This window comes from Artemia sp. Qi Xiang Cuo, chromosome 1, assembly GCF_049724085.1.
Source record: "Artemia sp. Qi Xiang Cuo chromosome 1, ASM4972408v1, whole genome shotgun sequence".
NCBI lineage: Eukaryota > Metazoa > Arthropoda > Branchiopoda > Anostraca > Artemiidae > Artemia > Artemia sp. Qi Xiang Cuo.
The window spans coordinates 18,296,103-18,321,301 of NC_142794.1; the positions used below are offsets into that span (position 1 = coordinate 18,296,103).

The 25,199-nt window shown below is 34.4% G+C and overlaps 1 protein-coding gene across 2 annotated transcripts in view; it reads left to right on the top strand.

Annotated features, from left to right (window-relative positions):
* LOC148956072 (DDB1- and CUL4-associated factor 8-like) overlaps positions 1–25,199 on the top strand; it is an 84,413-nt gene that overhangs the window by 36,354 nt on the left and 22,860 nt on the right. The window lies entirely within an intron of this gene.

Here is a 25,199-nt window from a genome sequence, read left to right on the forward strand (position 1 = left end):
TAGTTAGGTTATAAATACCAAATTTTACACTTCAGTTCAGATTTTTCTTAAAGAGATGAAAATTTTTTATATAATGTTCCAAATTTTTTATAGAAGATAGAAAAGTTCAAGTTCTCTTCTAAATTTAAACCAAAGTGGAAACTATAAAGAAATTTTTTAGATTTTAAGAAAGTAAGGAAACGAGGAAGCACGGCCTTTTTCAAATATTTTACTAAACACTAATAAAATTGAAAGTGATTGATAATATGATGGATCATTTCCTATGCTTTAGAAATATTTTAAAAGCTTCTAAAGTGGAATTTCGTAAAATTTGAGTTTGGGGGGGAAATAGATTTCAAGAACATCTTCCCATGATATAACGTGTGCTCTGAAGTCGATTCTGGTGTTTATAGCACTCTATCTATTAACGCTTTAGAAATATTAAAAAAAGCTTCTAAAGCAGCATTTTGTAAAATCTCGAATTTGGGAGGAAGGGGGATTTCAAAAACATCTTCCCATGACATAACATATCCTCTAAAGTTGATTCTAATATTTGGAGCACTCTATCTATTAGCGCTTTTGAAATATTTAAAAAAGCTTCTAAAGTACAATTTTTGGATTTTGTTTGTAAATTTACCGGAAATCTAAACCCACTGAAATTTTCCCTGAAGATTTCCCATGAAATTCTCGAAAATTCTATCATGTCTTAAAAAGCTATTTAAACTTACATCCGCCATTGAAGAATCGACAACTTCGTTTGAGGTATTCATCACTTTTTTTCTATCTTTATTTCAATCAGCACTGGAGTTAAGACCTTCAAACATCTAATAATAAACAGTAATAACGGTTAATTATTACGAAAATCATAAGGGAGAGGAATCTATATCTTGGAAATTAATAGAAATTAAGCCTCTTCTTATCAGATTCAAACGCTTAATACCCCAAGCATATGCGAGTCAAATTTCACTTTAAAGTGTTAACATATCTGATGAAATAATTTAAGTCGTATAATCAATTTAGTAAGAATCTAGGTTCCCGATCTAAAAAAAAAAATGAATTTCAAAATCAAATTTAATCACACAATCATACAAAATACGCTTTAGTAAGAACACTCGATATCCTTAAAATGTCTGATTCAAATTATTAAACCTACGGAAATTCATATATTTGGTTGATAAGTATTGTCAATTTAAAATAGGATGGATCTAACGTCCCCTTCGTTCCTCCATTTCTGAGGGGGCAGGAGAGGGAGGGGGTCGTCCTCCTTTTCTGAGGGGCAGGAGAGGGAGGGGGTCAATTTTGGAGGTAACACATTCTAAAAGTTGGCAAGGTTTTTGTTTTTGATAAGCTAAAACCATGAGAATATTAAGCCTTTTAGAAGAAAAACAAAATCTTTAGTCATTAAGAAATTTCAACGACCACCCTGTTTCAGAATTCCTATCAAGTCGAACAATAAAGCAAAAACGAAAACAACTACAAAAAACAACCTAATTTTAAACAGTTTTTCGGAAACAAGGTGAAAGTAAAGTGCAACTCGTTCGAAAGTAACCATAACTCTAAAAACAGAATTTTAATAATTATAGATACATGAAAATGATTGGCTTTATACGCTGAATCCAAATACATAAATTTCCTTAGGTTTAATGTTATCCGCCAAAAGCTAAAACCTTGAGAATATTAAGCCTTTTAGAAGAAAAACAAAATCTTTAGTTATTAAGTAATTTCAACGACCATCCAGTTTCAGAATTCCTATCAAGTCAAACAATAAAGCAAAAACGAAAACCACTACAAAAAAAACCCTAATTTTAAACATTGTTTGGGAAACAAGGTGAAAGTATAGTGTAACTCGTCCGAAGGTAACCATAACTCTAAAAACAGAATTTTAATAATTATAGATACATGAAAATGATCGGCTTTATACGCTGATTCCAAATACATAAATTTTCTTAGGTTTAATGTTATCCGTCAAAAGCTAAAACCTTGAGAATATTAAGCCTTTTAGAAGAAAAACAAAATCTTTAGTCATTAAGAAATTTCAACGACCATCCTGTTTCAGAATTCCTATCAAGTCGAACAATAAAGCAAAAACGAAAACAACTACCAAAAAAACAACCTAATTTTAAACAGTTTTTGGGAAACAAGGTGAAAGTAAAGTGCAAATCGTCCGAAAGTAACCATAACTCTAGAAACAGAATTTTAATAATTATAGATACATGAAAATGATTGCCTTTATATGCTGATTCCAAATACATAAATTTCCTTGGTTTTAATGTTATACGACAAAGGATAAAACATTTATAATATTAAGCCCTTTATAATAAAAACAAAATATTTAGTTATTAATAAATTTCAACGACCATCCAGTTTCAGAATTCATATAAGTTGAACAATAAAGCAAAAATGAAAACAACTAAAAAAAACTCTAATTTTAAACAGTTTTTGGGAAACAAGGTGAAAGTTAAGTGCAACTTGTCCGGAAGTAACCATAGCTCTAAAAACATAATTTTAATAATTATAGATACATGAAAATGATTGGCTTTATACGCTGATTCCAAATAAATAAATATCCTTAGGTTTAATGTTATCTGTCAAAAGCTAAAACCTAAGGAAATTTATGTATTTGGAATCAGCGTATAAAGCCAATCATTTTCATGTATCTATAATTATTAAAATTCTGTAATTGGTCTCTAAACAGTTCATGATAAAAAAAGATAGTTTCATTTTCTTAAGGTTAATTTAGATGAGGTTATGTGCGCGCGCACATAACCTCATCTATATTAACCTTAAAAAAATGAAAATATCTTAAAAAAATGAAACTATCTTTTTTTATCATGAACTGTTTAGAAACCAATTACAGAATTTTAATAATTATAGATACATGAAAATGATTGGCTTTATACGCTGATTCCAAATACATAAATTTCCTTAGGTTTTAGCTTTTAACGGATTACATTAAACCTAAGGAAATTTATGTATTTGGAATCAGCGTATAAAGCCAATCATTTTCATGTATCTATAATTATTAAAATTCTGTTTTTAGAATTATGGTTACTTTCGGACGAGTTGCCCTTTACTTTCACCTTGTTTCCCAAAAACTGTTTAAAATTAGGGTTTTTTGTAGTTGTTTTCGTTTTTGCTTATTGTTCGACTTTATAGGAATTCTGAAACTGAATCGTCGTTGAAGTTCTTTAATAACTATAGATTTTGTTTTTTCTTCTAAAGGGCTTAATATTCTTAAGGTTTTGGCTTTTGGCGCATAACATTAAACCTAATAAAAATTAAGTATTTTCAATCAGAGTATAAATCCAAGAATTTTCATATATCTATAATTGTTAAAATTCTGTTTTTAGAGTTATGGTTTCTTTCGGACGAGTTGCACTTTACTTTCACCTTGTTTCCCAAAAACTGTTTAAAATTGGGTGGTTTTTTTGTAGTTGTTTTTATTTTTGCTTTATTGTTCGACTTGATAAGAATTCTGAAACTGAATTGTCGTTGAAATTTCTTAATGACTAAAGATTTTGTTTTTCTTCTAAAAGGCTTAATATTCTCAAGGTTTTAGCTTTTGACGGATAACATTAAACCTAAGGAAATTTATGTATTTGGAATCAGCGTATAAAGCCAATCATTTTCATGGATGTATAATTATTAAAATTCTGTTTTTAGAGTTATGGTTACTTTCGGATAAGTTGCACTTTACTTTCCCCTTGTTTTCCAAAAACTGTTTAAAATTAGGGTGTTTTTTTGGTATTTGTTTTTATTTTTGCTTTATTTTTCGACTTCATAAGAATTCTGAAACAGGATGGTCGTTGAAATTTCTTAATGACTAAAGATTTTGTTTTTCTTCTAAAAGGCTTAATATTCTCATGGTTTTAGCTTATCAAAAACAAAAACCTTGCCAACTTTAAGAATATGTTACCTCCAAAATTGACCCCCTCCCTCTCCTGCCCCTCAGAAAAGGAGGACGACCCCCTCCCTCTCCTGCCCCCTCAGAAATGGAGGAACGAAGGGGACGTTAGATCCATCCTATTTTAAATTGACAATACTTATCAACCAAATATATGAATTTCCGTAGGTTTAATAATTTGAATCAGACATTTTAAGGATATCGAGTGTTCTTACTAAAGCGTATTTTGTATGTTTGTGTGATTAAATTTGATTTTGAAATTCATTTTTTTTTTTAGATCGGGAACCTAGATTCTTACTAAATTGATTATACGACTTAAATTATTTCATCAGATACGTTAGCACTTTAAAGTGAAATTTGACTCGCATATGCTTGGGGTATTAAGCGTTTGAATCTGATAAGAAGAGGCTTAATTTCTTTTAATTTCCATGATATAAATTCCTCTCCCTTATGATTTTCGTAATAATTAACTGTTATTACTGTTTATTATTAGATGTTTGAAGGTCTTAACTCCAGTGCAGATTGAAATAAAGATAGAAAAAAAGTGATGAATACCTCAAACGAAGTTGTCGATTCTTCAATGGCGGATGTAAGTTTAAATAGCTTTTTAAGACATGATAGAATTTTCGAGAATTTCATGAGAAATCTTCAGGGAAAATGTCAGTTGGTTTAGATTTCCGGTAAATTTACAAAAAAAAATCCCAAAATTGTACTTTAGAAGATTTTTTAAATATTTCAAAAGCGCTAATAGATAGAGTGCTACAAATATGAGAATCAACTTTAGAGGATATGTTATGTCATGGGAAGATTTTTTTGAAATCCCCCTTCCTCCCAAACTCGAGATTTTACAAAATGCTGCTTTAGAAGCTTTTTTTAATATTTCTAAAGCGTTAATAGATAGAGTGCTATAAACACCAGAATCGACTTCAGAGCACACGTTATATCATGGGAAGATGTTCTTGAAATCTCTTTCCCCCCCAAACTCAAATTTTAAGAAATTCTACTTTAGAAGCTTTTAAAATATTTCTAAAGCATAGGAAATGATCCATCCAATTATCAATCACTTTCAATTTTATTAGTATTTAGTAAAATATTTGAAAAAGGCCGTGCTTTCTCGTTTCCTTACTTTCTTAAAATCTAAAAAATTTCTTTATAGTTTCCACTTTAGTTTAAATTTAGAAGAGAGCTTGAACTTTTCTATCTTCTATGAAAAATTTGGAACATTATTTAAAAATTTTTCATCTCTTTGAGAAAAATCTGAACTGAAGTGTAAAATTTGGTATTTATAACCTAACTAAACTTGCTCGTTCGAACAGAAAAAGTGTTATCACTGATGAAAAATGTTTTTTCGATGAAAATTTTTTTATCATAGTGTTCTCAATCTTTTTAGGATGTATGGCTTGGTTGGGACCTCTCACTTGATGAGGAGATCCTTCTTAGTACTACTAAAACCGATGATGGTACTGATGATGTGCTAGAAGTACATTATACGGAAGATGGTCCGTCGTATACGTCGGAAGATCTGGTACGGTGGGGGTCTTCAGGCCGTCTTTGCATAGAGGATGATGAGCAGTTGGCTCCTAGTTTACCTACAATAAGAGTACGCGGCGATTTATTCGAGGACATGCCCACCCCTTTGATTTATATATCAATAAATGATGATGAAATTGAATGTATCCCAACCCCCTCTGTGCGATATAGTGATATTTGATGAAGATGATGATGTATTTCGTATAGAACCCGAAATTTTATACATAAAAACCATTATAAATATTGATTTAAGTAATGATTAAAGATTAGAAGAATGAATTATTTTTTGTTATCTTTGATAGAAAACTTGCCTGTGGACTGATAGTACTCTATTGGGTGATCTAATTAAACTTTTGAAATTTCTTAATGACTAAATGTTTTGTTTTTCTTCTAAAAGGCTTAATATTCTCAAGGTTTTAGCTTTTTATGGATAACATTAAACCTAAGAAAATTTATGTATTTAGAATCAGCGTATAAAGCCAATCATTTTCATGTATCTATTATTATTAAAATTCTGTTTTTAGAGCTATGGTTACTTCCGGACGAGTTGCGCTTTACTTTCACCTTGTTTCCCAAAAACTGTTTAAAATTAGGGTTTTTTGTTTGTAGTTGTTTTCGTTTTTGGTTTATTGTTCGACTTGATAGGAATTCTGAAACAGGATGGTCGTTGAAAATTCTTAATGACTAAATATTTTTTTTTTATTATAAAAAGCTTAATATTATCAAGGTTTGAGCTTTTGACGGATAACATTAAACCTAAGGAAATTTATGTATTTGGAATCAGCGTATAAAGCCAATCATTTTCACGTATCTATAATTATTAAAATTCTGTTTTTAGAGTTATGGTTACTTTCGGACGAGTTGCATTTTACTTTCATCTTGTTTCCCAAAAACTGTTTAAAATTATGTTTTTTTTGTAGTTGTTTTCGTTTTTGCTTTATTGTTCGACTTGATAGGAATTCTAAAACCTGATCGTCGTTGAGAATTCTTAATAAATAAAGATTTTGTTTTTTTTCTAAATGGCTTAATATTGACAAGGTTTTATCTTTTGGCGGATAACATTAAACCTAAAGAAATTTATGTATTTTCAATAAGCGTATAAAGCCAATCCTTTTCATGTATGTATTATTATTAAAATTCTGTTTTTAGAGTTACGGTTACTTTCGGACGAGTTGCACTTTACTTTCACCTTGTTTCCCAAAAACTATTTAAAATTAGGTTTTTTTTGCAGTTTTTTTCTTTTTTGCTATATTGTTTGACTTGATAGGAATTCTGAAACCGGATGCTCGTTGAAATTTCTTGATGACTAAAGATTTTGTTTTTCTCTTCTAAAAGGCTTAATATTCTCAAGGTTTTAACTTTTGACGGATAACACTAAACCTAAGGAAATTTATGTATTTGGAATCAGCGTATAATGCCAATCATATTCATGTATCTATAATTATTAAAATTCTGTTTTTAGAGTTACGGTTACTTTCGGACGAGTTGCACTTTACTTTCACCTTGTTTCCCAAAAACTTTTTAAAATTACGGTTTTTTTGTAGTTGTTTTCTTTTTTGCTTTATTTCTCGAATTGAGAGGAATTTTGAAACTGGATCGTCATTGAAAATTTTTAATAACTAAAGATTTTGTTTTTCTTCTAAATGGCTTAATATTCATAAGGTTTTATCTTTTGGCTGATAAAATTAAAACTAAAGAAATTTATGTATTTTCAATCAGCGTATAAAGCCAATCCTTTTCATGGATGTATTATAATTAAAATTCTGTTTCTAGAGTTATGGTTACTTTCAGATAAGTTGCACTTTACTTTCCCCTTGTTTTCCAAAAACTGTTTAAAATTAGGGTGTTTTTTTGGTATTTGTTTTCATTTTTGCTTTATTTTTCGACTTCATAAGAATTCTGAAACAGGATGGTCGTTGAAATTTCTTAATGACTAAAGATTTTGTTTTTCTTCTAAAAGGTTTAATATTCTCAAGGTTTTAGTTTTTGGTAGATAACATTAAACCTAAGGAAATTTATGTATTTGGAATCAGCATATAAAACCAATAATTTTCATGTATATATAACTATTAAAATTCTATTTTTAGAGTTATGGTTACTTTCGGACGAGTTGCACTTTACTTTCACCTTGGTTTCCAAAAATTTTTTAAAAGTAGGGTTTTTTTGTAGTTGTTTTAGTTTTTGCTTTATTTTTAGAGTGGATAAGAATTCTGAAACTGGATGGTCGTTGAAAATTCTTAATAAATAAAGATTTATTTTTTATTCTAAAGGGCTTAATATTATAAAGGTTTCAGATTTTGACGGATAAAATTAAAACTAAGGAAATTTATGTATTTGGAATCAGCGTATAAAGCCAATCATTTTCATGTATATATAATTATTAAAATTCTGTTTTTAGAGTTATGGTTACTTTCGAACGAGTTGCACTTTACTCTCACCTTGTTTCCCAAAAACTGTTTAAAATTAGGTTGTTTTTTTGTAGTTGTTTTCGTTTTTGCTTTATTGTTCGACTTGATAGGAATTCTGAAACAGGATGGTCGTTGAAATTTCTTAATGACTAAAGATTTTGTTTTTCTTCTAAAAGGCTTAATATTCTCATGGTTTTAGCTTATCAAAAACAAAAACCTTGCCAACTTTTAGAATATGTTACCTCCAAAATTGGCTCCCCTCCCCTCTCCTACCCTCCCCTGCCCCTCAGAAATGGGGGAGCGAAGGGAACGTTAGATCTTATTTTAAATTGACAATACTTTTCAAACGTTACTTGTGTATTATACAGACCACATCGGAGAGGTAAAGCTAGGTCAAGTCACAATGTCATTCATTTGGCTTTTGTGTGTGCCCCATTGTTTTTGTGTGTGTTCCATTGTAACTGAATCCCCATGTAACTGAACCCCAAGCAACTGAACCCCCATGCATCTGAACCTTCGTGCAAGTGAGCCCTCTTTAACTGAACCCTCATGCAAACAATTCTGTGTGTAGCCTACTATTCTTTAATTAGCAGCATCGTACATTTTGTTTAAATACTTGTTTTTTCATTTTCCAGATTCAAGATTTTTATTTAACACAAATGAATAGACAAGCTGAAGTATTTAAAACGAGCCAACATAGAGCTACGATCGCAATGAATGGTACTTGTTATCAGAAAAAATGTCAATTGCCAAAAAAATAATAATAAAACATGTTATGATGAAAGTGCTTCAAAAACCCGTGAATGTATCCCTGAAACTGTGTATGATCTTGTAGGTGTGAATGTAAACCTGTTTGCTTTAAATTATATTATTACGACCAAACTCTAAAATGGGTGTTACCTCAGAAACCCGTCTGGTATGGCATGTACCGTTCGTAGTAATAGGTGACTGACCCTGGTAAGCCAATGTACCGGTTAAACTGCACGCATATCCATGCCTCAGGCGTAGGATTGATAGTAATTGATGCCTTACTACTGTGGTCTTGTTCATACAGGGATTGTAGGTCTCTGATTGGCTGTCATCTTGTCCCTTTCGGAGTAATACCTGGCCTTCTACTCGGGCTATGCCTTCTTATGGATACAGCTGTGCATGCTTAATTATCAGAATATATGAGTCAATATATTGAATAGTTTATTCTTCTTCTCTGCCATTTGAAAAACAATTTTCTGTGCTGGGTCTTTTTGGCTGGATATTCACCAGTAGATACCAGAAAAAGCTGAAATAATATCTTTTTGATATCGATATTTACGTTTCGATATCGATTTTTGGTTCAATATATCGATATATCGATATTTATATCCAATTAATAAAAAAAACTTTTTCCACAAAATAATTTTTTCAAAGAAAAGTAAAGAACTCCATTAATCAAAAAATGAGCAAAAATAAAATCAAATAATCTACCAAGCTCGAAACTACCACAAATCAGCATTGATAAATAAATGAAACCCAAAAGGAACAGAAATTACAATAAATAAGCGAGTCAAACTCAAAACGAGAAGAAACTAACATAAGTTGGGTGCAAAACCCCTATGCCTTTCAAGGCCAGAACAAAATTTTCACTTAACTGAAAAAATATAAATGTTTTACTTTTATAACTTTAATAAATCAAGTAATTTTAACATTTTGATTACTAAATATCAGTATATGTGTATTAAACTGATAGTGCACTTTCATTTCAATTTTTTCAGTAAAGTGCAAATTTTGTTCTGGCCTTGGGAAGGCATAGGGGTTTTGAGCCCAACTTATGTTAATTTCTGCTCGTTTTGAGTTTGACTCGGTAGTTTGTGGTAGTTTCGAGCTTGGTAGATTATTTGATTTTATTTTTGCTCATTTTTTGTTTAATTGAGATCTTTACTTTTCTTTGAAAAACTTATTTTTTGGAAAATGTCTTTTTGATTAATTTCTGCTCGTGTTATATTGACATAGTTTTTTCAGGGAAAAAGAAAATAACACTTTAAATCTTTTCGTTTTTTAAGACTTCATAGTTTGGCCTGCTATTTGTATGCTGGAGAAAAATTTTCAGCAATTTTTAATAACACACACCCTTTTAAAAATCTGGACACAAATAGTACTGTTTAACTTAGTTTCATACCTCCTCTAGTTGACCTGAAATGGAAAACATGATACCATTCACAAAAAAAATCTGTTTACTTTTTTTGATAGCTTGGATACACTTACTCTATTTTGATTTGGTTAAATTTTAAGAGCCATAGTAGCCTCGAAAGTTTGAACATAATACACTCAGTCGTTCTTGGGATACTGCTGAAATGTCTTATTGGGAATTAGCATTATCACAGTGCATTTTGATTTAATCTTAAGGCAACATTTAGTTTTTAAACATAATGGACAAATGGGAGGGTGAGAGTGGAAGGGGGACTAGTTGCCCTCCTATCACTTTCGACTATTAAAAAGGGCATCAGCCTTTTCTATTTTCAATCGAATGAGCCCCTTTCGAAGTTCCCACGACAACTCCTTTGCTGCGAAGTGCCCTGGTCTAAACAACAACAACAACAACAAATATTACCAATCACTTTCGACTATTTAAAAACAGCACTAGCACTTTGCATTTCAAATCGAATGAGCCCTTTTCTGAAGTTTCTACGACAACACCTTCTACAAAACCTTATATGCCCCCAGGGCATAACATAAAACCCTTGCCCTGAGGGCTGTGGCGGAGTATCCTCCTCAAAAACATATTTTCTAACTGTAAATCAACTGCGCTGAACAAAATGTCTACCTCAAAATTTTTATTGGTTGTGTTTGGGTAAATGATGGGCGTGGGGGGGGGAGGAGGGCTAGTGGCCCTCCAATCGCTTTCTACTATTAAAAGGGCTCTAGCCCTTTGAATTTCCGATCGAATGAGCTTTTTTTGAAGTTTTTACGACAATGCCTTCTATGAAAAACATTATGTGCCCCCTGGGCATAACTTAAAACCCTTGCTCTGAGGGTTGTGGGGGAGTATCCTCCTTAAAAAAATATTTTCTATCAGGAAATCAACTACGTTGAATAAAATGGCTATCTCAAAATTTTGATTGGATGTGTTTGGGGAAATGATGGGCGTGGGGGGGGGGGGGTCTAGTTGCCCCCCAATCACTTTCGACTATTAAAAGGGCACTAGCCCTTTGAATTTCCATATTTTCCAAAATATGAAAAACATATTTTCTATCTAGAAATAAACTAACCTACGCTAAACAAAATGTTTATTTCAAAATTATGATTGGATGTGTTTGGGGGAATGATGGCATGGGCGGGCTAGTTGCCCTCCAATTACTTTCAACTTTTAAAAAGGGCACTAGCTCTTTGAATTTTCAATCGAATGAGCCTGTTTTGAAGTTTCTACGACAACACCTTCTATAATAACCTTATATGCCCCCAGGGCATAACTTAAAACCTTTGCCCTGAGGATTGCGGGGGAGTGTCCTCCTCAAAAACATAATTTCTATCTGGAAATCAACTAGCATACGCCGAACAAAATGGCTATCTCAAAATTTTGATTGCATGTGTTTTGGGGATTGATGGGCGTGGGGGGGGGGGGGGGCTAGGTGCCCTCCAATCACTTTTGGCTATTTAAAAAGGCACAAGCTCTTTGAATTTCCAATCAAATGAGCCTGTATAACTTAAAACCCTCGCCCTGAGGGTTGTCTTCAAAAACCTATTTTCTATCTTGAAATCAACTACGTTGAACAAAATGGCTATCTCACAATTTTGATTGAATGTGTTTGGGGAAAAGATGGTCGTGGGGGGGGTAGTTGCCCTCCAATCACTTTAGACTATTAAAAAGGGCACTAGCCCTTTGAATTTCCAATCGAATAAGCCTTTTTTGAAGTTTTACGACAACGCCTTCTATAAAAACCTTATATGCCCCCAGCACATAACTTAAAACCCTTGCCCTGAGGGTTGTGGGGGAGCCTACTCCTCAAAAACACATTTTCTCTCTTGAAATCAACTACGCTGAACAAAATGGCTATCTCAAAACGTTCCTTGGATGTCTTTGATGGGCGTATGGGGACTGATGGGGAATGATGGGCGTAGGGGGACTAGTTGCCCTCCAATCACTTTCGACTATTAAAAAGGGCACTAGCCCTTTAAATTTCCAATCGAATGAGCCTGTTTTGAAGTTTCTATGACAACGCCATCTATAAAAGCCTTATATGCCCATGGCATATACCCCAGGGCATAACTTAAATCCCTTGCCCCGAGGGTTGTGGGGGAGTGTCCTCCTCAAAAAGATATTCTCTATCTGGGAATCAGCTACACTGACAAAATGCCTATCTCAAAATTTTCATTGGATGTGTTTGGGGAAATGATGGGCGAGGGGGGGGGGGGGCTAGTTGCCCTCCAATAACTTTCGACTATTAAAAAGGGCACTAGCCGTTTAAATTTCCAATCGAATGAGCCTGTTCTGAAGTTTCTATGACAACGCCTTCTATAAAAGCCTTATATGCCCCCAGGGCATAACTTAAAACCCATGCCCTGAAGGTTTTGGTGGAGTGTCCTCCTCAAAAACCTATTTTCTATTTGGAAATCAACTACGTTGAAAAAATGGCTATCTCACAGTTTTGCTTGGATGTGTTTGGGGGAAATATGGGCTCCCGGGGGGGGGGGGGTAGTTGCCCTCCAATCACTTTCGGCGATAAAAAAGGGCACTTGCCCTTTGAATTTCCAATCGAATGAGTCTTTTTTGTAGTTTCTACGACAACGCCTTCTATAAAAATCTTTTATGCCCCCAGGGCATAACTTAAATACCTTGCCATGAGGGTTGTGGGGGAGTCTCCTCCTCAAAAACACATTTTCTATCTTGAAATCAACTACGCTGAACAAAATAGCTATCTCAAAATTTTGATTGGATGTGTTTGGGGGAATGATGACCGTGGGGGGGATAGTTGCCCTCCAATCGCTTTTGACTATTAAAAAGGGCACTAGCCCTTTGAATTTCCGATTGAATGAGGCTGTTTTGGACTTTCTAGGACAGCACCTTCTGTATAAACCTAATATGCCCCCAGGGCATAACTTAAAACCCTTGCCCTGAGGTTTTTGGGGTAGTGTCCTCCTCAAAAACATATTTTCAATCTGGAAATCAACTACACTGAACAAAATGGTTATCTCACTTTTTTGATTGGATATGTTTGGGGGAATGATGGGCGTGGGGCGGGGGGGATAGTTGCCCTCCAATCACTTTTGAATATTAAAGAGGGCACTAACCCTATAATTTTCAATCGAAAGAGCCTGTTTTGAAGTTTGTACGACAACCCCTTCTATAAAAACCTTAGTTGCCCCCAGGGGATAACTTAAAACCCTTGCGCTGTGGGTTGTGGGAGAGTGTCCTCCTCATAAACATATTTTCTATCAGGAAATCAACTACACTGAACAAAATGGCTATCTCAAAATTTCGATTGGATGTATTTGGGGGAATAATTGGCGTGAGGGGGGATAGTTGCCCTCCAATCACTTTCGACAATTAAAAAGAGCACTAGAACTCTTGATTTCCAATCGAATGAACCCCTTTTGAAGTCTCTACGACGATCTCTTCTATATGAAGTGCCCTGCCTTAAAGAAAATTAATAATAAACTGTGCATTGTGTCAACATTGATCTAATATGCCCTCAGGGCATAACTAAATACCCTTGCACCGAGGGTTGGGGGGGAGTGTCCTCCTCAGAAAGGTATTTTCTATTTGGAAAGCAACTACGCTGAACAAAATGGGTATCTCAAAATTTTGATTTGATGTGTTTGGGGGAAGGATGGGGGTGGGGGGGGGGGCTAGTTGCCCTCCAATCACTTTTAACTATTAAAAAGGGCACTAGCCACTCCAATTTCCAATTGAATGGGCTCTTTTTGAAGTTTCTACGACAACTTCTTCAATACGAAGTACCCAGGTATGGAGAAAGAAAAAAAAAAAAACTTTGTGCCCGCATCGTTCTTTACTTAGGCAGCGCTAGCGCACTGCCTATGATATCACCCAACACTAGCAAAGTGTTTATTCTATTTTTTATGACCAAGGTACTTAGTACAGAAGGAGGTGTCACATAAACATCGAAAGGAGCTCATTCAATTGGGAATTGAAAGTTCTAGTATGCTTTTTAAGATTCAAAAGTTTGGACCTATTCACAGTACAAAACAAGAAAAAAAAACTAACCTTTTAAAGTGAACACTAACGAAGCAGAAGAAACCCTGAAATAACAAGCAGAGGTCAAGCCAGAACAAATGGTTATGTTTTCAAAAGGCTAATTTTTTGCTGTTTCTAGTTTCGTTTTTTCTTGTATTATTTGAGCACTGAGAACAGCTTGGCAGAGGTCCTTGCCAAAATTATGTTTTTTTTTGTTTTAGCTTCGTTTATCTAACTAGTTGAAAATAACCCATGTTTCTTGGTTTTCTTTAATGATCTTTATATCTTTTCCTTTTTTGTCGAACGCCATGCATGTGACGTTTAGAACATGTTTACGCAAAATATACAATTGGACGAACCCTAGAATACATTAATTAATCTTAGTTTGGGTGCATATCCCATAAAAAATAGCAAAGAAGTTTTGCCGGTCAGCTTGAATTTACATCCATTACTCCTAAGACCAAGAATATCCTATGCAAAACTGAGAAATACTAATAAAATATTGGATCAACACACTTTTTTTGGAACCACTTGAACTTATACCCGTAACCTTCAGGGTCTAAGGAATCATGGTGCACAAAAAATACTTTGTGGCACAAGCCCCCCCCCCCAAAAAAATAGTCTGAAAATGGACTAAATACTTTTTATATTGGTTAAAAACTTTTGCCTGGAAATGCAAAAAAAAAAACTGAAAATGACAAAAAACTTTTTCATCAACCACTTTTTCTTGTGAACGAAATTATGCTAATTCCTTTAACGGGGTATAATGATTATTCCTTTTTATTGGCTTGAAACTTGTATCTATAAGATATAAGGCCAAGGGGACCCCAAAACAGATATTGAGAATGTCGCAGGAACTACTTCTAGTGATCAGCTTGAGATTATCGATGTCGTTAATTATACCAGGAAAACCACATATTTTGATGGGAGGGTTAAGGTACTAGGGAATCCAAAAATGAGCCAAGAGTATTTTTGGCTCTATTGGTTTGAAACTTAAACCCACAAATCTCAGAGCAAAAGGGTCCTGTTTGGTGAAAAAAGAAAAAAAAACTCTTCCAAATGTCCATAAGTCTCAAAGCTAAGGGAAACATAATCTAAATTTTTAAGGCAGGGGGCAGTAGCCCTCCTAAAATAAGGTCTAAAAATGGAGAAAATTATATTTTTTCTTAGGTCAGTTTTGAATTTATATTTGTAAGTACTAGGGGCAAGTGGTTGCAAGTGCTTGTACTAATATGCATAAAAATTTGGCCGTATATCAACCAGTCAGCCAGGACCCGTACTCTAGCCTTAGGAGAGTTTAAGGGGACGGTAGCTCTGCGAATGGCAGTAGTCTCTAGTGGCTTTAAGGGGGGGTAGCCTTACCTTTATTTGTTGTTTTTTTTCCTTCATTTTGAATTTGACTTGATTATTAATTACTTTTGTTTTATGTTTCATTCATTGATGTATAGTAATTTCTGCTTATTTCAAGCTGGACTTTTTATTTCACCTTATTTCTGTTTTTTTTTTTTATTCTTTTTTTTTATTCTGCGTAGAGGCAGTATTTAATCATATTCGTGAAGCTAACAGTCTGTTATTAATAGCTTTATATTTCAAAAAGCACAATATACCTGGAGTGAATATACGTGAAGTATGCTTATGCAGTCTAGCAGTGCCTATATCGTACCTGGAAGTACTTTGATCCTAAGAAAATTAAGGTTAATATAGAATGAACTTTGGATTCAGTCAACGTTAAAAAGCGAAAAACGTATTCTAAAAATCTGTTTTAAAATCAATGCGAAAACTATACCAATTCTCACTATGTTTTGGAAATTATTCTACTGGCTTTCTAATGACGTTTTTATGTTAACAATATTGTAATATATTTTAATAATTATAGTAATTTTAAATAATTTTCTTTTCTTGCTTTTAGTCTGGTGTTTTTTTGGGAATCATTTCTTGTGTTTATAGTAAGGATGGTAAAGAAATACTTGTCGGCTACTCGTATGAGGATGTTTATCTATTCAATATTCTGCAAATAATAAATCTGAGAGTCATCATTATAAGGGTGTTCCAAGTGGTGGAGTAGATAAGTTCTTTTTTGTCGATTAGTTTTAAGTTCTCCGAACCTAGCAAAGATCGGGTTTGAAACATTATAAGAGTAGTGTTGACGTTGTGGAGCCGACGCACACCTCATAAGCAAAACTGCATTAGCACGAAATTCTCATAACCAGTTACAGTCTCTGTAACAGGGATGACGACTACATAATTTGCGTGCTTACACGAGCACAAATTTAGGTCATGACAATTATATGAATAATTTTTTTTATTTGGGTTGAATGAAACTGGTCTTATGAAACGCGCTTGGGTAAAATAAACCGGACGCATTTTATAATACGAACCGAATTTTAATGAATCAAAAGCGACAAATCTGCAACCCCTTTTTTTCTTATGACACGCGCTTAGGTAAAGTAAACAGGCAAACTTATGTTCCCCAATGAATAAATTACTATGGCATTTTTTAGAAGGAACTTCTGATCATCCATGTCGCATCTCCAAGGAACCCCAAATACCGCTCGGCCAACTTTTTGCCCCCCCCCCTTTTTGGACTCGGAATTGTTTAGACTTGAAATTTTTTAAACTTAGAATATTTTGGGACAGGATTTTTTGGACTTTGATATTTTGGGACTTAATTATTTTAGGGCTTCGATTTTTTTGAATTTATAATTTTTTCCGCGTCTTAGAATGACATGTAATATTTGCTGAACATGGTTTTTTGTATTTTTCTAATGCGGCTGCCCCCGTGGTACTCACTGGCTGGTCATCGACACTAGCTAGTTTATTGTGTGTTTTCAATCAGCATTTTTGTACATCGGAAGGATAAACACTTGCACGATAAAGTTATCGTTACGTTTAATGCTGACAAAGACAAATATTTGAACTATGAAACAAATAGTAGTGGTGAAACTATTGGAAACGTATGCGTGCAAGGTCATGACAGTGAGAGGTTAAATTTCCTTGGAATATCAAAAATTCAACATTGCTAATGGTGGATATGCGAGAGTAACATTTCCAGAGATGATAACACTCAAAGATAATACAAGCATAAAAATATTAGTCGATAATGAGGAACAAATTCTTCCTAGTGCTTGTGGTAACACATTACCACAGTTTATAGAATTATCCAGTAAGTTTATCGCAGATCATTTCTGGTCTTCATTCTCGGTGCGAACAAAAAGCTCCTCCCACTTATTCATGGATTAGCGGGTTAGCCTGTTTGCGTCAATCAATGAGAAATGGTTTGAAATTGAGCCGTTCACAATTTTGATTGCAGAAAAAAACTTTGTGAGCCAGCAAAGTGGTTTGCAAATGTTCGATATCAAATGAATGATTTAATTTAACTACAAATTATTACCTAATTTATTATTTAAATACAAACGACCGAACTTATTAGCCTATGTAGGATTTTATAAAAAAGGGGGAGGGGGGTTGGTGAAATTTGTGAAAATAAGGAATTTTTATTCTTCTAAAAACTGGTGGAATAGGTGTGATGGTTTCAGGGTCGGATCCAGGATTTTTTAGGGGGGAGCGCAAAATAGGTTGATCCGATAAACTTACGTTAGGAGCAAGTTTAATTGATGCAAACTCGCGTTAATTAGGTAAATTACGCTACTTTAGACTACTATAGGGGGGCACCCCTCGCCCCCCCCCTCCTCTGGATCCGCAACTGGATGGTTTATCTTTTTTTTCACGTCCTGATGTTTATTTTCTACGATATTTATTTTCTAGATAAGATTAGTTTCGTTTTCAGTCAATGTTTTCATATGAAATGGGCAGACCTTTCCTGAACTTTAAAAAATAAACACCTTTGTTTGAAAAATTTTTGCACTTTGATGAATTTAGATAGCGATAAGGGCTCCTGATTGAGACCAATTTTAGGACTTGGGTTCTAATTATTGGTTGCTGTGGTAAAAGTTGCCACAATAGCCCTATCCAAGAAAATACCAAACGTCTGTTAAGAAGTGTTTTTCGTAAAATTCTTAGGGAATTTTCAGAAAATTGAAGGACATCAAAGATTTTAGTGGCAGATCCAAAATTTTACTGGGCTTTACGCTAGAAAAGCTCCTATTATAGAATATTCTTCCAGTTTGAATATATACAAAGTTTGTATATATACAGTATATATATATATATATATATATATATATATATATATATATATATATATATATATATATATATATATATATATATATATATATATATATATATATATATATATATTACCCGGTTTGAACCCCCCCCCTGAGTAAAAATTACCTGAGTAAAAATACTTTGGTAATAAACAGTGAAATTGAAAGCAAAATAAAAAGGGCATAGGTAGACAATATTACCAAGGAATATAAAGACTGATCGAAGAAAAACAAAGCGCATGTGAACATTATCAGTGCCATTGATCGTATACTGACCGATATAGTCAATGACCGATCATATGACCAATCATAGTCAAGGCCATACCCACGATTTTTTTCGAGGGTGGGGGGAGGTTTACACAAAAAACTCAAAAACCGCATAAAAATTTTTTGTTACGTATAAAACCGCATACATTTTTTATATCCATTTTTGTTACGTCTTCACGTTTTTTGTTACGTGTTACGTTTAGATTTTTTTTTTGGGGGGGGGGAGGGTTCAAGCACCCCTAAATGGCCTTGCTATCAAGAGATAAAATGAAGAATTATTATATGGATCATATTCAAAATGTCCAAAGGTGTTCAAAGATATTAGTAATGTATAATGTTGTATGTAACATTGTTTCAATAAAAATGTTCCTTTACTTTTTGGTGCTATGATAGGGATTTTTAACAGGTTCATGTTAGAACTGGACATGGTATGGTGATAATGAGATTGTCATAGACAATTTAAAATGATGTTTACGTAAATTTGACAGGTTATTAGCTTATGATTATGTCAAGTGAATATTTTGAATGGGGCCATATGACAATAGGTTGTTAAATGGGAAAACAAATTAAGAAAAATTGCAGACTTAAAACAAGGATTTGTCTTGCAATGGGTTTGTTTTAAGGCAATGTTTGATATCACATACTAAAAACAAGCTTGAATCAAGGATTGTGCCCTTAGAAATCAAAGATTTTGAAAATTGAAGGTTTTCTTTTTAACAGGTTCATATCAGAATTAGACATGGTATGCTGGTAATCAGGTTGACATAGACAAATTGAAATGACTTCTACGTAAATTTGACAGGTTATTAGCAACTGTTCTGTCAAGTGATTTTTTGGAAGGGTGCCATATGATAATAGGTCGTGATATTGATAAAAATTTTAGCCAAGTTATCCAAATCTTGTCTGATATTATCAAATATTTTGCACTACATTAAAAAACCTCGCCTGATATAACGATAATCTTCTATAGCATTATCCAAACATTAGGTGATATTATCAAAATCAACACACAAAGACAGACACAGAGATAAGCAAACAGTCGCTCAGATATACAGGAACAGAGAGAGAGACGAGAGAGAGACAGAGAGACAGAGAGAGAGAGAGATAGAGAAAGAGAGAAGAGAGAGCGACAAGTAAAAGAGCCGCTCAGTCACATAGGCACAGAGAGAGAGAAAGCCAAAATCACCTACAAACACACAGAATCAGAAGCACAAACACAAAAAGACTGAAACAGGGGCAAGCAAACATCCGCTCAGACGCATAGGCACAGAGAGAAAGAGAGAGAGAGAGAGAAAAAAAGGGGGGAGAGAGAGAAAAAAAAAACACATACAAACGCACAGATTCAGACACACAAACACACAAAGACAGAAACGGGGACAGGCAAAAACCCGCTCAGACCCATAGGCACAGAGTCAGATTCTCTCTCTCTCTCTCTCTCTCTCTCTCTCTCTCTCTCTCTATCTCTCTCTCTCTCTCTCTCTCTCTTCTCTCTCTCTCTCTATCTATCTATCTCTTTCTCTCTGTATGCCTGTGTGTCAGAGCGGCTGTTTGCTTGTCTCTCTTTCTGTGCCTATGTGTCTGAGTTGGTGTCTGCTTGTCTGTATGTCTGTCTGTGTGTTTGTGAGTATATGTTTCTCTCTCTCTCTCCTCTCTCTCTATCGCTCTCCCTCTCTCTCTCTCTGTCTGTCTTTCTCTCTTTTTTTCTCTCTCTCTCTCTCTCTCTCTCTCTACTCTCCATCTCTCTCTGTGCCTGTGTTTGAGCGACTGTTTGCTTTTCTCTGTGTTTGTCTTTTTGTTTGTTTGTAAATTTTGATAAAGTCATGTAAGGTTTCGATAATGCAATAGAGGATTCACGTTATATCAGAAAAGATTGCGATAATGTTGTGCAAGATGTTTGATAATATCAGACAATATTTTGGTAATATCAAACAAGATTTGAAAGCACTTTGCTGAAATTTCAATCAATATCACAGCCTATTATCATAAGACATCCTTCCAAAAAATAATCACTTGACAGAACCAGTTGCTAATAGCCTGTTAAATTTCCATAGAAATCATTTCAAATTGTCTATGTTAACCTTATTACCAACATATTATGTCTAATTCTAATACGAACTTGTTAAAAAAAAAACCTTCAATTTAAAAAATCAATAAAAGTTTAATCTAACCCGACTAGTAAGAAAAAATGGCCGCAATGTCAGAATTAGTACTATTTATTTAATACTCACATTCCAAAGTTCATGACGGTTTTTTACCTAGTATCCTTCAATTTCAAGTCACGCACAATTATCCCACGTCTGAATCAGCCTCATCCTCGCAGTACTTCCCACTACAAGAGCACAAAATATCGCAACCTCTATCTGCACATGGACATTTTTGTCAACAAGATTTACCCTTGCAATATGGCGAAGTTATCTGAATAGTGGATCGCCAAGCAGGAAAGGTTGATTTAATGGGTAATATGCATCTGCCCTTCATCTCCCATCGAAAATCAAGTGGAGAAAGGTACGTGGGGTGGGGCATAAGGGCCTGCAGCATAATGGACCACTGGTAAATGCACCTTTTCACATGTGAGCCAAAAGAGTCGTCGGTTGGTGGCAGACTCTTCAGCGTTTTTCAGCAAGGAAACAGGTGAACGCGGAGGTCATTCAAACAGGAAAATTCCTCTGATTTTCTCTATGAGGCGATCAAAATATCGCACTATAGCTTCATAACATAGTCCTCAAGTTCAACTACTCGGTCGATTTGTTCTAAAATTTGTTCAGTAAGAGTAGATATTTGAGGTAACCACGGCACAGCTGATCTAAGGATCGTCTCCTTTCCTTTGGAAAAAATGAAGGTCCCAGTATCACATCCGGTGAAACAGTGCAAAAACGCAATTGAATTTACTAGAGACGGTGAGAGTCTATTTCCAAGTTCAGTGATCGAAATATCTTTGTCCCGCAAACGATCCAAAACATTAGGGGTAGCATGGCTTTTCAATCGTCTGTACAGACTAAAGCAAGATGACGACAATGTCTGTGTCATTTGCTTCCATGATTACATCCGTGCACCCAGTCCTGGCACAGAAACCCGTATGAAGAGCGACACGGGTATCCGTTTCTTCATGTATGCTGCTCAGTTCATTGGCAAATCTCTCGCGGTTTACAGTCTGTTTACCTGGAAGCAACTGAACTGCTCCAGTTCAATCTGCAAATATTCGTGAGAGGTACACAGGGAAAGGAAAGGACGTGTGGGCACTATTGGTCTAAAGTTCCATATATTTTATAAACTTTGCTTTACTTTGGATATCAAGCATGATACAGTCCCAGTTACAGAGTACTCACTTTTCCTGCATTTTCAGTTTTTCAAATTGGCGTCATTACTACTTTTTCTATGGAAAGGGGGGGGGGGGAAATTGTGTATGACAAATGCATGCTGTTAAAATCACAACTATGCCAAGTGTATAATAAAAAAAAAATGTCTAAAATATTGGAAGTTTACTTTTTTGGGAGAAAAAATTGTTAGGAAAGAGTAGTTTCTGCCGTGACGTGGCACTAGTTTTGAAATACCTCCCTAGAAAGTGTATATGCCTTATATTTGCCTCTTGGGTACACATTTTAGAGAAGCAAATAAAATAGAGCAGTGTGCCTTCAAGGGGCCAAATTAAAAAAAAAAATCAATATTAGAAACTATCTTTTGTTTTTGTTTATTTACTAATAAACAGACTAGGTGAACGATCCGAAACAGCATTTTCTTGCATGAAGTGCCTAAAAAATTATGGAATTTAACACTAGTTCATCCATTTTTCTTTGTATTTGCTTCTCAGAAAATAAAGAAAGAAAATTATAAGGAACAAAAATAACCCTAGAAAGCAATGCTATGCCGTGAAGCACCAAGATTTTTTTAATGACCATTAATGACAGTCAATTTCACAATCGAATAGAATTTTCAAATACAGGATTTCAGAGCTCTCATTTCCACCTTTTAAGTGACTAAAAGTAAATGTCGGTATGCCAAGAAGCAGCAGAATTTTTTAATTTAACACTACGAAGTAGCTTTTCCTTTGGAGTTTTCTTTTTCATACTTTTCTTGTGATTACAAAAGCTTAAATTAGCCTGATATTACAAAATGATTAGCCAAATAAACATGTTAAATCACAACCAAATTTGATGGAACTACAGGATATCTACCAACTTTGGCTATTAACATGAACCAAATCAACACGCTAAATCACCAAATTTGGAAAAGGACGAAAATAAATAAAAATTAAATAACAATTTGACGAAAAATGTTCTAAATGGTTTAAAACTTGGGATTAAAACACCTCTCCCCGGCCCCAGGATGCTGCTGCTCCCATCACAACCCACTAGTTGGCAGTAGGAGTTCATTGTCCCTAAAGACTATCCATTCAAGCTTCCCAGAGCTGTTACTGTGGGAATGGAATTTCATTAGGGTACAAGAAAGCCCTTGCAGGATTACATGCTGAATTTGTGGAAAATCATCACTTATAGCAATTTAGTTGGCAGATAGATCTTGGCCAGGAGAATGAGAAACTAGTAAGCCTTGAAACTCTAAGCTCCATGAAAAAAAAAACAAGGAAGCCATCTAGTAACATCTAGACTAAACGGTACTTTCTCGTTATATGGGCATTTCGGTTATAAACAGTCGAATGAATGCAGTGATGGAGACTCGTAAAATGGGTAATTGTTATCTAAATGGATCGAAGAGCGTGGCTTCTCATTGAATTTACAATATTTAAACTGTTGTTTTTTGGGGTTTAGGGGGAGAAAAGGTACCTAGGTTACGTATTTAATATATGCAATGCTTTACACTACACCCACCCCCTTCTAATGTGCAAATATATAGCCCAAATTTGTTTGTAAACTATTATATATACATCTTATTTTATTTTATTTCATTAGCATTAACCAAATTTGACTTCTTAGAAGTGCCCCTAAAATGGGAAAGTACCGACTAAACAATACCGTCCTTTGTATAGCTCTAAATAATTACTGTCTGTGTAGCTATATTCCACCTACTATATCTTACAAACTATCAATTATCAAAGCCTGACTAAAAAACATTTGTAACATTAGGCACTGTCGTCAAATTACCCACAATTGTATTTGTCAATAATATGTCTGCTCACAATTTGGCTAATTTGGAATATAGAACCTTGACGAGATAGCTAAGAGATAAACATACCGTTCAATTCAGTCTGTTGTCTTGATTTGGTCTTGATACTAAAATAACAGTTAAAACAACACAAAGGATACCGGAAAAATGACGTCTGAAACCTGTTTTTGCGGCTTTTGCTTGCTAGATAGCACTTTTCGGGAGATCTGAAGTTCAAATCCAAAATTAATAGACTTCCTCTTCTTGTTTTAAAGTGCCGTTTTTATTTCGTTTTATTTTATTTTCGTTTTTAATGCCGTCTTTGGGTATATGTTTCATAATCACCCCATTCCGTCGTACCCCCTTCTTGAAATAAGCGAGATAGCCAAGCGTGGCACCTGGACTAATAAGAAAAGAGAACGCACCATAGAAAACTAACACTTTTAGCCATTTTGCATTGAACAAAAGGAAATAAATAAAATAGTCCTCATAATAGTGGAAAGACATCGACATTGAGAGGGTCAAAGCGTTTTCAAATTTTCTTATTGCGGATGGGCAGGGGTGAGGACCTGAGTTTTCAGAAAGTTCATTTGAGGCCCACATTTTCTAACTTTCATTGAGAAAGTTGTTCAATAAATATGGAGAGAGAGTGTGGGAATATACCTCCTAAATTCATTTCGTTCTGAGTAATATAGTAGGACTAATGCTGCAATATAGACTTTGTAGGGTGACACCTTTCAATTAGAAATTTTCCTAATTTTGATATGTTGGGAAGAACCCCTGTTTGAGATATGCCCCTCTTGTTTTGGAAATATTTTGAATATAACATGGAATATTACTTTCGTTTTACTACACAGAAGGAGCGGGTCGGTAATAGCATTTTCTAAAACCAATATTTATCCAAAGGAAAGCACCTGATCAGCTAAAAACCTATACGCTTAATTTTCATTGACTTTGTTAACAGTCACATGTTCATGTGACTGATAGTGACTTTTAAAGCCCCCTCCTCAAAACCTCGCTCTTTACGCTAAATTGTTTTTAGTATTTTTAAAAAAGCTTCTTATTGTTCTAATTAAACGACCCTTGTGTTTCAGGAGTAATTCTTAAAGAATTGGGACAGAATTTAAACTTTAGCGTAAAGAGCGAGGTGTTGAGGAGGGGCAATCCCCTTCATATACGTAATAATTACTCCTTACTTCAGTTGAAAAAAAACCTGGTTTTTTATTTGATTTCTGATCGTTTTTTAAATAATGCCAAGAAATCTGGCCCAACCTCCACGGAGAAATCCCCCTCTTCACGGAAATATCCTCTAGGCAATTAAATCACGGTGAAAATTTGACCAGGACAAATACCCTAAACAACTCCACTTGTAAAACCAAAACGGAAAGGAGAAAGCAATACATATACAAACAACTGTGTATATGAATTCTGGCAAATTCCCCCAGTGTATAATTTCTCCTGACAAGTGCACCCCCTGGAAACTTCCCTGCCCGTGGAAAATTCCCCTCTGAAAAATAAAAGTTTTTTAGAGTTTCGGTTAGTATTTAGCTGGGTCGCTCCTTACTTACAGTTCGTTACCACGAATTGTTTGGTTGTCCCTCGAAATTTAACGTACCCCCTCTTTTCGTTTTATATTTTCTACCATTCGAGCATCTCATTACAACAAAGAAACTCTAAAA